This window comes from Neofelis nebulosa, chromosome 15 (assembly GCF_028018385.1).
Source record: "Neofelis nebulosa isolate mNeoNeb1 chromosome 15, mNeoNeb1.pri, whole genome shotgun sequence".
Taxonomy (NCBI): domain Eukaryota; kingdom Metazoa; phylum Chordata; class Mammalia; order Carnivora; family Felidae; genus Neofelis; species Neofelis nebulosa.
Window position 1 is genome coordinate 33,456,139 of NC_080796.1, and position 11,831 is coordinate 33,467,969.

Here is an 11,831-nt window from a genome sequence, read left to right on the forward strand (position 1 = left end):
CATGGGCCCAGCTGTTTGTGCTTCTCACCATGCTGATTACGGGGCACCCAGGCATGGGCCCCATGTGCCTGATGCTGGCATACTGAGTCACAGTGATCTCACTGTAGGGCTTGTGCTTCAGGAGAGGCACAGTGAGGGGCAATGAAAACAGACAAAAAAGACCAGGAGGTTGAGTTACGGCACTTTGGGCACTGCTGATCCTCGCATCCCTGGTCCCCTATCCCCTGTTCCCTCCCTTGTAAAGTCCTGAGAGGCCCCAAAATGGCCCAAAGAGAATCCCCACACTGGAAAACCTGCCTCCAAAATGGAGGGGACACAGGAGGCATCAAAATAGCAGAGAATTTGTCTGGGTTTGAACTGCCAGTGTGGCAGGTAAGTGCTGAGTGACTATGGTTGTACTGTTTGGAATCTCTTGTGCCCCAGTCCTGGCATTGTTGATGACATGCTATGACACAGTCCACAGTGGGCTTCAACAAATGCTGACTCTCTTCCCTTGAATAATGAACTATATGATTTTTCCATATAGCTTCGTAAAATTTCTTTTCGTAATTCGTATGTTGCAGTGTCTTGCCCACTTAAAAAAAAAAAAAACGATTTTCTAAGGCTGTCCGTTTGTCAATAATCATCAGAATCATCAAGCACCAGATCATTCTACTTCTGCTCAGCACAGACCCAAGTTCCATTCTGGGGACAGGTGGCACAAGGGAGGGGTAACTACCCGTAACTGGGGTGTCCGGAAATCTAACAAAAAGGGGGGAGGCCTGGGTTAGGTTGAAAGACATAAATGCGAGCAGGAAGGTGAATGGAGATGACTGAGGTGAAGGCCAGTCCACGAAAGACCAGCTTGAGTGAGATCTGTGGTGGGAAGCATGTGGCACCCTGGGGTAAAGAGTTAAGAGATGTGGCAACTACAATAATCAAGGCCCAGGGGCACCTGGGGGGCTCAGTTGGTTAAGCTTCCAACTTCAGCTCAGGTCATGATCTCGTGGTTTGTGAGTTCAAGTCCCACGTCAGGCTCTGTGCTGACAGCTCAGAGCCTGGAGCCTGCTTCGGATTCTGTGCCTCCCTCTCTCTCTGCCCCTCCCCTGCTCGCACTCTGTCTCTCAAAAAAATTAATTAAAAAAAATAATCAAGGTCCAGTACAAAAGGGTCTTTTTTAAGTTTATTTATGTATTTACTTTTGAGGGAGAGAGTGAGTGGGGGAGGGGCAGAGAGCGAGGGAGACAGAATCCCAAGCAGGCTCCATGCTGTCAGTGCAGAGTCCACCGCGGAGCCCGAACCCAAGAACCATGAGATCATGACCTGAGCTGAAATCAAGAGTCGGACGCTCAACCCACTAAGCCACCCAGGTGCCCCCAAAAGGACCTTTTATTCAAAATAATGGGTTTTTGTTTATCCTGGAGGTCAAAGAGAGGCACCCTCCAGCAAAAGGTCGGGTGGGAGATGGTGGAGAAGGCTCCAGGCGAGGCCACTGTGGTGACCAGGCTGATCAATTCTTAGAGCCTGCATTAGGACCATACCATGGTCAGGAATAGAAAAGAGGAAATGGGGGCACCTGGGTGGCTCAGTCGGTTAAGCGTCCGACTTCAGCTCAGGTCACGATCTCGCGGTCCGTGAGTTCGAGCCCCGCGTCGGGCTCTGTGCTGACCGCTCAGAGCCTGGAGCCTGTTTCAGATTCTGTGTCTCCCTCTCTCTCTGACCCTCCTCCATTCATGCTCTGTCCCTGTCTCAAAAATAAATAAACATTAAAAAAAATTTTAAAAAGAAAAGAAAAGAGGAAGTGGATTCAAGTGATATTTGGCTGGTAAGAACAACAAATATACAAAGTATGGATGAGAGAAAGGGAGGCATCTAAGATAACTCCACATTTCAGGTGGCTAGACCAATGGCCATTTACCTGCACAGGGAACCCAGAAGGAGTCAATTATAGTGAACTTGGCTTTATATAAAATGAACTTGAAAGGGGCACCTCAGTGGCTCAGTCAGTTAAGTGCCCAACTCTTGATCTCGGCTCAGGTCACGATCTCATGGTTTGTGAGTTCAAGCCCCTCGTCGGGCTCTGCACTGACAGCACAGAGCCTGATTGGGATTCTGTCTCTCCCTCTCTCTGCCTCTCCCCTGCTTGTTCTCTCTCTGTCTCACTCTCTCAAAATAAATAAATTTTCAAAATGATAATGAAAAAAATAAAATAAAATAAAATAAAATAAAATAACATAGTTTGAAATACTTGAAGGTAGCACTTGCAAGCAGCACAGGGTTCAGTGCTGAGGCCAGTGAGTAGATCCTATGTACTCCCTTGCCTTCAAGGCTCTCTTCCTCATCTGTCAAATGAGGCTGATACATACCTCATAGAATTACTGAGTGAATATACACTAAATAAGATAGCCATGGGAAAGCACCCAGCCCCATAGCTGGCACATAGTGCCATGAATTTCACGAATATTTATTGAACCTGAAAGTGATCATGACCATCGATGTTTCTTTGTTGGAATACCATCACCACGAATGTGTGGGCAACTTGTTCTTTTCATCATGGTCTCTTCAGGGCACCTTAGGCTAGGGGGAGAGGACTGTGGTCAAGGTTGCCAGGAGACCAGCCACTGAACTGGGAGCTCTTCATGCCCACCTCCTCAGCTCCCACCCACAAGAGGGATATGCCTTGCGTCTTCCCACTCCTCCTCAGCCTCGCTGCCCCAACGGGATTCCAGAGAAAAGGAGGTACTCTCCAGCCTGACTCAGGAAAACAGAGTGCTGGTTTCTGACACGCAGGCCCTGAGGCAAGTCTTGCTGTGGGAAGATAAACAGGTTTTTATTACCTCCACCTTAGGACAAAGCCTCAACCTCTGGCTGCTGTAAGAGGCTCATTCCCAGGAAGAAAAATGACCTCCAGCTGCAGTAGGTGCATGTGACACCTCCCTGGCTGGACTGTGAGCTCCTTGAAGGTAGGAACTAGGTCCCTCGGGTCCCCATTTCCTCCTAGCACCTAAGCATCCTGTCCACCTGAGTTCATGGTCAAGGGAGGTTTCTTGAATTTCAATCCCTTTGTGTTTGGTTTCTGCTTCGGAGCCAGGGTCTTCCGCTTAAAGTGAGCAGACGCGCTCCTCAAAACTCAACAGAAAAATGTCATTCATGCAGAGTCAAGGTTAACAGGGTCCAGGGCCAACAGTTCCTGCTGTTTCATCTTGCCCCAGCCTATGGTGCTGAGGGGCTCCGGAGTAGATTCCCAAGTCATGCCTGCGACACTGCATTAGGTCCTTCAGTAGATAAATTCAGTTCACCAGCCACCAAATGATACCACCTTGAGCAGGAAATTGAGGCAGCTCCAAGAACTTTCTTGGAGAGCCCAGCATTCCTTTAACAAGACCAGCCTCCCTGGATCCCAAATATCATCTCTGGTTCTCTCAGCTCTGGACGCTCCCTGCCCCCACGCAGGTCAAGGGTGTGTGCCCAGAACCTCGCTCACATCCTTCCTCTGGCTTCTTTGGGGGCCACTCACAGCTTTGGGGAGCTTATCCCCCCTGGTCTCAAACACGGGTCTTCGGAGCACTGGAGTAGAGCACAAGACATAGGGCCTGTTACCTGACACTCCCATGGGGGCTTGGCACTAGAAACAAGCCAATGAACACAAACCCACCCTCCTCCCCTGTGTCTTCTCCTTGCTGGGTCACCCCTGTACCCTCTGTAGCCAGTATAAAGCAGACAACTATGGGCTGATTTCCCAACTACCTAGGGCAATGACACATGCTGAGCCCCATAACAGCAAAAGGGCTGCTGGTGTTTCAGCAAAAGGGCTGCTCCAAGACTAGCCTCCCCTCCCCTGTGGTCCCCCAGGGCTGGCTGGGCAACCTCATTCAGTGACCAGCCCTGTCTATCTTTGCATTTGGACCAGCCTCTGATCCACCACCCACCCGCCCCCCCCACCCTGCAGGTTGAGCAGTCAGTGATCCAAGGTCTCCACTTGGAGAACAGTCCATTTAGATTGCAGAGGTTTTGGAGGCCTGGGGAGATATTCCTAAATGAAATCCTCTCCCACCCCCCACCCCCCACTTCCAGCACAGACTCCTAGTTGCCTAGCAACTGGAGAATGAGATCTGGGAAATCTGGAGCTGACTCCACAGCCCCCTGTGCCGTGATGAGCTCGGTGTGGCCCACCTAGGGGAGGGAATGTGCTGCAGCTGATAATTATCAGGGGTAACAACCATAATCCCAGACCTGTTATTATTACTGTGTTTACCAAGGAGCAATTGCTACAGAAGCTCACACCACTGGCCTTTCCCAGGCCCTCACCCTTCCCGCCCAGTGCTGACTAAGGGAGTAGAAATAGCCTCAGGCTGTTCCCAGGAGTAGAAGCCACAGCCTCAAAGTGCCCCAGGGTGTTCTGACACCGGTTCTACCACTTAAGCTGCTCCCCAAAGCTGTGAGTGGCCCCCAAAGAAGCCAGAGGAAGGATGTGAGCGAGGTTCTGGGCACACACCCTTGACCTGCGTGGGGGCAGGGAGTGTCCAGAGCTGAGAGAACCAGAGATGATGTTTGGGATCCAGGGAGGCTGGTCTTGTTAAGGGAATGCTGGGCTCTCTTTTTCCTTCCAGAAGCCAGTGGCCTGCTGTCTGCCCTCCTTTCTGAGTGGTCCACTCAAGGCCAGCTAAGGATGAGGAAGAGACATGCAGTTGGGAATGTGAAGCCTGCCCTCCACCCCTTATTCCCTAATGCTTCTTGTCTCTTCTCCAGCTTTGTTACCTGTGGTGGGGAAGAGTGAGAGAGAATTCCGTCCAATGTCATGATCCCAACGAGGAAGCAGTACAGAGGTCTGTACAGCCAGCCCACTTGCTTCTCTCTTGGGCACCCCCCTATTTATGATCCACCAACCTAAGCTTCACTGCTGGGAAAAAAAAACACCCTGACTTGCAGCAAATTTTCTGAGAATGACGTGTCACCCTTCCAGAAGGACCTCCAAGTCTGCCTTCTGTGTGAGTGCACCCTCCATGCCCTTGGTCATCCATCCTGGCTCTAGCAATCATATCCTGGTGGGTCCCACCCCTTTCCTTTGATTTCTTTCCCCCATGAGGCAAAGACCGGAACATCCTAGAGCCTACTTGGGAAGGAAGACCATGAGGACCAACAAATCAAAGTCCTGGAATCTTAGACTGTTAAATTTTGGCATGGCATTAAATCTAACCTAATTTAATATTCCCATTTTATAGGTGAGGAAACTGAGGCCCAGAAAGGGAAAGTGGCTGTCCCATGATCACACTGCCAACCAGTGAGTGGCAATATCGAAACTGGAGTCCAAACTTCCAGACTTCTACGCAATTGTTCTTTCCAACCTGCCCCTCAATTCTGTTTGCACTTGGGATTCAGATCACAGAAACATAAATTTTAAACAAGCAAACAAAAACCTAGCATTGTAGGATTAGATACCAAACACTTTGAACTTAAAAAAATAAAAACATTTATACGGGCCTTATCCTATCCTCAAAGCATTATTTTCAGGTAAATGAAGTTGATGATGTTACTCTCATTGTATAGATTGGGAAATTGAGGCCAGAAAGAGTCGCCCTAAGTCACAACAAAGATGTGTTGGGGGAAGAAGTGCTTGTGTTTCCTGACTCTATCCAGTGCTCCTTCCATTGTACTCCATGGCTCCGTAAACTTAGCATTGTCACCCAAATAACCAAACTAACCAAATGAAACTGTCATGGGCCCCTTCCAGAGAAGACTGGCCACACAGCTGGAACAGCCATGGCATTTTAATGCTGAGCTAACATGGTTCCTCATGCAAGTCACTGGTTCCCTGAACCTCCTTCTTGAGGTGAAGCCATTTTTCCCTCTCTCCCCGCTTCTCCAAGCCCTCGGAAAAAGAGCACTTCCACCTGATTCCCACTCCTCGTTGAGAAATGAGAACCGAGAACCGGCAGTGAGAAGTGCCCGCTCAGCACTGCTGGATGCCTCTGGTGCTGCTGTCAGTGGGTGGTGGCCTCCGGTACCTTTTGCAAACTGTGGGATGCTTACCAGGAAGCCCAGCTGGTTAGGGCAGTGACCTGCCCCTGCGTTGGCCTCCCTGCTCTGGACAAGAGTTTCTCTGCTCAGACTCTTGTAGACACTGTGATAAGGCAGTGGTTCTCAAACTTCAGAAAGCATCAAAATCACTCGGGGAGGCTGGATAAGCACAGAGTGCTGAGCCCCATCCTGAGAGTTTCTGATTCAGTAGGTCTGGGGTGAGCCTGTGAATCTGCATTTCAAGTTCCCAAGGGATTCTGCTGCTGCTGACGCAGAAGTCACACTTTAAGAACCACTGAGATAAAGGACATGACCCATGCAATCTGCCGTCAACTACACGGGTCTGGAGTGTAGGGAAGATCAGAGAGCATGGAAAGAAGGGTGGGGACTGGGAAGGAGTCTGACTGAGGACCAGCCACCTGCATTGAAATTCAGCATGTGCAAGTGGTGTTCCCATGTGTGACTATTTAAATGCTCATCCCCGATGAATGTAGCAATTTGGGATGGGAGCCTGAGATGAAAGGCCCTGGCAACTCAGATGATGATTCTCTCACTGCTTTCTCTCCCCCTTCTCTCCTGCACACTCAGCTGCTTAGCTCCAGAGAAGGTCCCCTGAGCTCTGACCCCCTGGTGCCTCACAGGCAGCATGGGGCAGGGGGGAAGGGTGCAAAGCCACAGGTGTCTAAGTGCACCTATTCACACAGCATAGAGACCTCAGGGTGGGGTGCACTGAGGAACTCAGAGAGCAATGACTGGTGATTTACTGGCCAGATGGGAACAGGACCCAGATGGATGGCTGAAGAGGGAGATGCCTGGTAGGAACAGGGAGAAGGCAGGGGCAGCCCAGCCCATCCACTGCTGTCATCTGCTGGTGACTGCCCCTCTCCCCTCCTGGGCTCCTTCAGAGGGCCCAGCCAAGGCCAGATGTCTGCCAGATTTCTAAAAGGGCAGGAATCTACCCCCTTGGGAGGTGGAAGGGGGCAGGGTGGCTCTGGGAGAAGGGGCCACCTCTGTGGTGGAGTTCAGACATTCATCCTGGCCCCAACCTCCTGTCTCCCCTGCTCCCTTGGGGTCAGGAAGCCTGGGAGAAGAGAGAAAGATAATCTCTCTGCAAATGGGTAAGCGTGGATTCTCAGAGCACGAGATGCCAAAGAGGGTGGGAAGCAGGGGCCTTACAGCTCAAAGTAGTGACTAAATGCCAAGAAAGCTGACCCAGCCCTCCTGAGTCATTTCCCAAAGAGCTTCCCAGTAGCCAGTGGGCCTACTGTGCCCAGAGCCTGCTTTACCTATAGGCTGAGGAGGCATATAGTGTATAATCTAAGGGGGAGACAGGCAGATTACCTCCCCCAGGTCTCCCCCCAGGTCTCTCTCCCATCACCAACAGTAGGCCAGAAATTAGCGTTCATTGCTTTGGGACTTAAGTTATTTCGGAGGGGAAGAATGGGGGGGGGGGGTGGGGGCAGGAACATAAAAACCGAGATTCTTCTTTGAGGCAAAAGAATGCCATCTGGGAGAGAGTATGGGGTTGATAAGAAAGCAAGTGAGGGCAGAAAGAGAACTTGAGAAGTCCCTACCCTGCCCTGCCCCACCATGAGGAGGCCCTGCACATGTGGCCTCATACTTGTACCAGAGGAGCATCTCAGACATGCCGCCCCTGGCCCCGTGAGCAATATGTTTGGCCACCTCCCTGCCTCCACACCCTTGACTCTTTCCACCTCCCACCTGTCAGGCATGTTGCAAGACTCCCTTGACCAATGTTTACATAATGCTCCAAAGAATGACCCAGTTGCCAAACACCTGAGTCATCTGGCCTAGTCACCCTTTGCTTATCTGGTCTGGCCCTCCCACCAGAGTGGAGATCACACTCAGCAACATTTTTCACCGGGCCTCACCAACCAGGAGGCCAAGCAAGCTTCCTAGACCTGCCTTTGTACAAAGACAGGTGGTAGGAAGAGAAAGAAACCTTTAGTGAGTCCCTAATATACAAGCCACTGGAGCAGACACTCTTGCATATATTATGTTATCAAATATCACAGAACTTATGAGGCTCTGTGATACTCATTTTCCAGCTGAGGCAACAGAACCAGAGAGGTTAAATGGTTTGACCCAAAGACAGAGCTGGTGAGTAGGAGAGCCAGGAGTGGAACCCAGTTGTCTTTACCTAGGTCTCCCCAAAAGCAAAGCCTGAAGGGCACGTGGCTGGCTGAGTCGGTAGAGCGTGAGACCCTTGATCTCAGAGTCATGAGTTCTAGTCTGACGTTGGTGATAGACTTTACTTTAAAAAAGTGGTTTTTGTTTTGTTTTGTTTTGTTTTGTTTTGTTTTGTCTTGTTTTAGTTACAAAAGGGAGAGCCTGAGACAAAGGCTTATATGCAAGTAGTACATTTGGGTATGTGACCCAAGAAGGCAGAAACAGGGAAGCAGAGAGAGCCAATACAGGAGAAGCTGTTCCTAAGGGCTGGCTGGTTGGCAGTCCTATGGGGGCCATCTGAGAATACTTGGAAACACATCTCAACATCATTCAAGAGGAAAAGTGGGGGAAAACATTTATCCATTGTCCACCGTTCTCCGTTGACCAAGAGTTGCCCCACAACATTAGCTCCTCTGTATCCTCTTTTTTAAGCGGGCTCCACACTCACAAACCTGAAATCAAGGGTCACACACTCTAGCATCCGCGCCAGCCAGGGGCCCCAGCTCCTCTGTATACTTGTACATACACAAGCCTGGGAGTCGTGCACAGAACTAGTCCCAGCAGCAGAGGCTGGAAGTAGATTCTTCACAGCACAGGCTTGAAGCGGTGCCTAAGGGTGATGGTTCTGGAGACAAGCCCCACCACAGCACCACATCATCCTACGTATGATGAGTAACTTACACAGGGCCACCAGGGCACCCAGGGGAAGAGCCAAAATGTGAATCACAGTGCGTGACTTCCAACTCTTCATTCAACAAATATTTATTACAGGCCCCCTATGTGCCAGACCCTGGGGTTCGGCAGGAACAAGAAAGGCAAGATCCTTGTGCTTATGGGGCGTAAATTCTGAGGACACAGACGGTTAGCAAGTAAACAAATAAACAAGTGCCGATTGTATATCAGGCACTGTGCTGAGCACTGGGAAATCCCAGAAGAAATTGGTTTCTTGTCAGGGAGTCAGAGGAGCAAAGTACCATCATCTAATTTGGTAGCCTCTATGATTAGGGTATGCATACTCTCATCTAGAACACAGAGAAAGGGCATCTTACTCCAGACAGGGGAGTGGGGCGGGGGCGGCGGGGGGGGGACATTAGGAAAGGTCCTCTGGAAAAGATGAGACACAAGTTCTTCTGAAGGCCTCTCTGGAGTGGGGGAAGGGACGGGTGCATTCCAGGGAGACAGAACAGCCCAGGTGAAGACAGAGAGGAATGAGAGTATGCCATGCTCTGGAAAACCACAAGTCACTGAGGGCGACTGGAGGGTGCTGTGTACAGGATGGCGTCAAATGGTGAATGATTAAAGGTAGGCAGGAAACAGACCACAAAGACTTGAGTACCTACCGCTGAAGTGTTTGGATTTAATTCTGAAAGTGAAGGCAAGCCTCTGTTGGTGCCCTAAGCCCAATTAGCTCTTGAAGGTCTCAGTCAAGACTGGAGGTAAAAACCAGTCAGCAAAGAGACAGGCCACAATGGCCTTGGAGGGCCTGAGAATGGCTGGATCTGAGCTGCCTGGGTTACATGGCAACAGCTTAGCTCTCCACACTTGATGAGGCACAGTGGGCTCACTCGCGATCATTCTGCCCAGTGCCCCAGCCTCAAAGTTCTTTGAAGGCTGCGGAGTTCACCTCTACCCCACCTCTTTCAGCTTCCAGCTCAGCCCCTCCCCTCCTCAGCCTTGCCTCTTGCGGGCAGAATTCCAAGGGCTGTTGCTCAGGGACACTGTGACATTGAGGACCGTGAGTTTAGATGAGGTGCCTCTGGCTCTCCTTTGGTTTGCGTGAAATACCTACCGGGGCTTTGCAGCTGAACCCCACAACTGAGAGCTAAAACCAGAAAAGCAACCAGCATCTGGCCGCATCCCTCGCAGAGGCCCATCACATCCATCATCTGGGCAGGAGAAGAGCTTCCTGCAGCCCACAGTGGCATCCCGCAACTCCCCTGCAGAGCCCTTGTCAAACTGAGCCCCTGGCTTCCGTTCATTCTTCAAAGCAAAGAACCCTGTGATGATCCGAATGCAGACACGAGCGAAACTCCCAGCAGCAGCCTTCCTGTCCTCAAATTCAGGACAGAAAAAATGAAATCCCATTCCAGCATCCTCCCATCCAAGAGAGGCTCTGACAGGACCCAGGCTCAGCCTCAGAGTCCTTCAGCAACAGGGGACGGCGTGAAGACAGCAAAACCAGCTCCTAACCCTAGCCCTGGTGTTTGGATTTTTCTCCTTTTTTTCTCCTTTGACTTGACCCTCCCCCCTGGCAAAATCCCCTGCTCCCTGATCCTGCTCCTTCAGGCCCTTGGTCTGCACTGGGTGGCCTTTTCCTGTGCCTGCATCTATTCCTTACAGCAGATGGTGATCCACAGCTTCATCATCCTCACAGAGAGAGTATTTGTCCCACCCAAAGATGCAGGCTAAGAGGAGTCACGGTTAGGGGAGAGTGGGTGCCCCTCCTCTCTCTCTGCAAGTCAGGTCCTTCCACAGCTACAGGACACGACTCCCTGAAGGACATTCTGGCCACAAGATGCTGAACACGTCCACGGCTCAGAAGGGGGTGGAAGGAGGAGGCTCTCCAGGGCTCACACAAACCTAAGCCAACAAGGCAGAGCTTGCCATCCCCAAGGATGCCAAGAACTCTAATGAAACGGACTCCTGAGTTGCTCTCTTGAACAGAGAAGCAAATTAGAATCCTTGCGACCCCTCCCTTCCTCCATTCACCATCCAGCAGTGTCACCTGCACCCCACCCTGCTGCTGGAGGTCCTGAGAGTCTTACAGATGCAAAGACTCTGCGGCGGGGGGGGGGGGGGGGGGGGGGGGGGGGGGAGGGGATGCTACTGAGCCCCCCCCCCGCCCCCCTCCCCACAGCCAGGGAAGGAGCTCCTAGGTCTTAGCAGAACTCCTCTTGCCAAAGATGGGAAAAGAAGAATGGGCCCCAGAGCTGATTCCAGGCCGCCCAAGGGCTGGGATATCATCTTTCACCACAGCCATGGCAAGCCCCCACCTGCTCCATCCTCAGGCTCCTGATGGGAGCCAACAAAACAGATCTGTCTCTATAAGGCCTGGGCCCTCTAACTGACACGTCTCATCTTTTAAAAAGACCAAGAGAGATTAAACCTCCCAGTCTCTTCTTGGATCTCAGTGACAGATTTTTCTGATTCACCTCATTACCTCCTCCTACAGGGGCCCATTCATTTCCACCTCATTTTCCTCCCGGTTCTCATTCGTGTCCCCAGCCTAGCATATCCTGACAGGCGGGCTCAATCCTCACTCAGCTTTCACCCTCACAGACACTGCCCCACTCCCTCGGCACTTCTCTCTGGATTAATAAGGTTTCTCTTTTCTGCCCCTCTCCTTCAGATCAAGCCCTGGAAATCTTTCAATCCAGCATTTCAGCAAGAAATAGACCACAGGGCAACGGTGTAAGAGGATGCTGACCGCCAGGCTTTGACTGAGAACTAATGGGGGACAGGACCTCTCACTCTGGCCTGGACCTCTTCCAGCCTTGGTTTGCTTTGAGTGTTGGTGGCCTCTGCAAAGATTTTAAACCCCACCATTCACATCTCTGAATCTCCCACAACATCAAGCAGAGCAGCAGTACGAAGTACACACTCGTAAATAATTGAAAAGAATCCCTAGAAAGCTTGAACTCATT

General features: G+C 51.1%; 1 long non-coding RNA gene across 1 annotated transcript; it reads left to right on the plus strand.

The window, feature by feature from the left end:
- On the plus strand, positions 1-11,831 carry LOC131495853 (uncharacterized). Its single transcript, XR_009254160.1, has 4 exons — positions 1-372; positions 2,828-2,942; positions 4,729-4,967; positions 11,537-11,831. It is a non-coding gene; the product is annotated as an uncharacterized LOC131495853 (long non-coding RNA).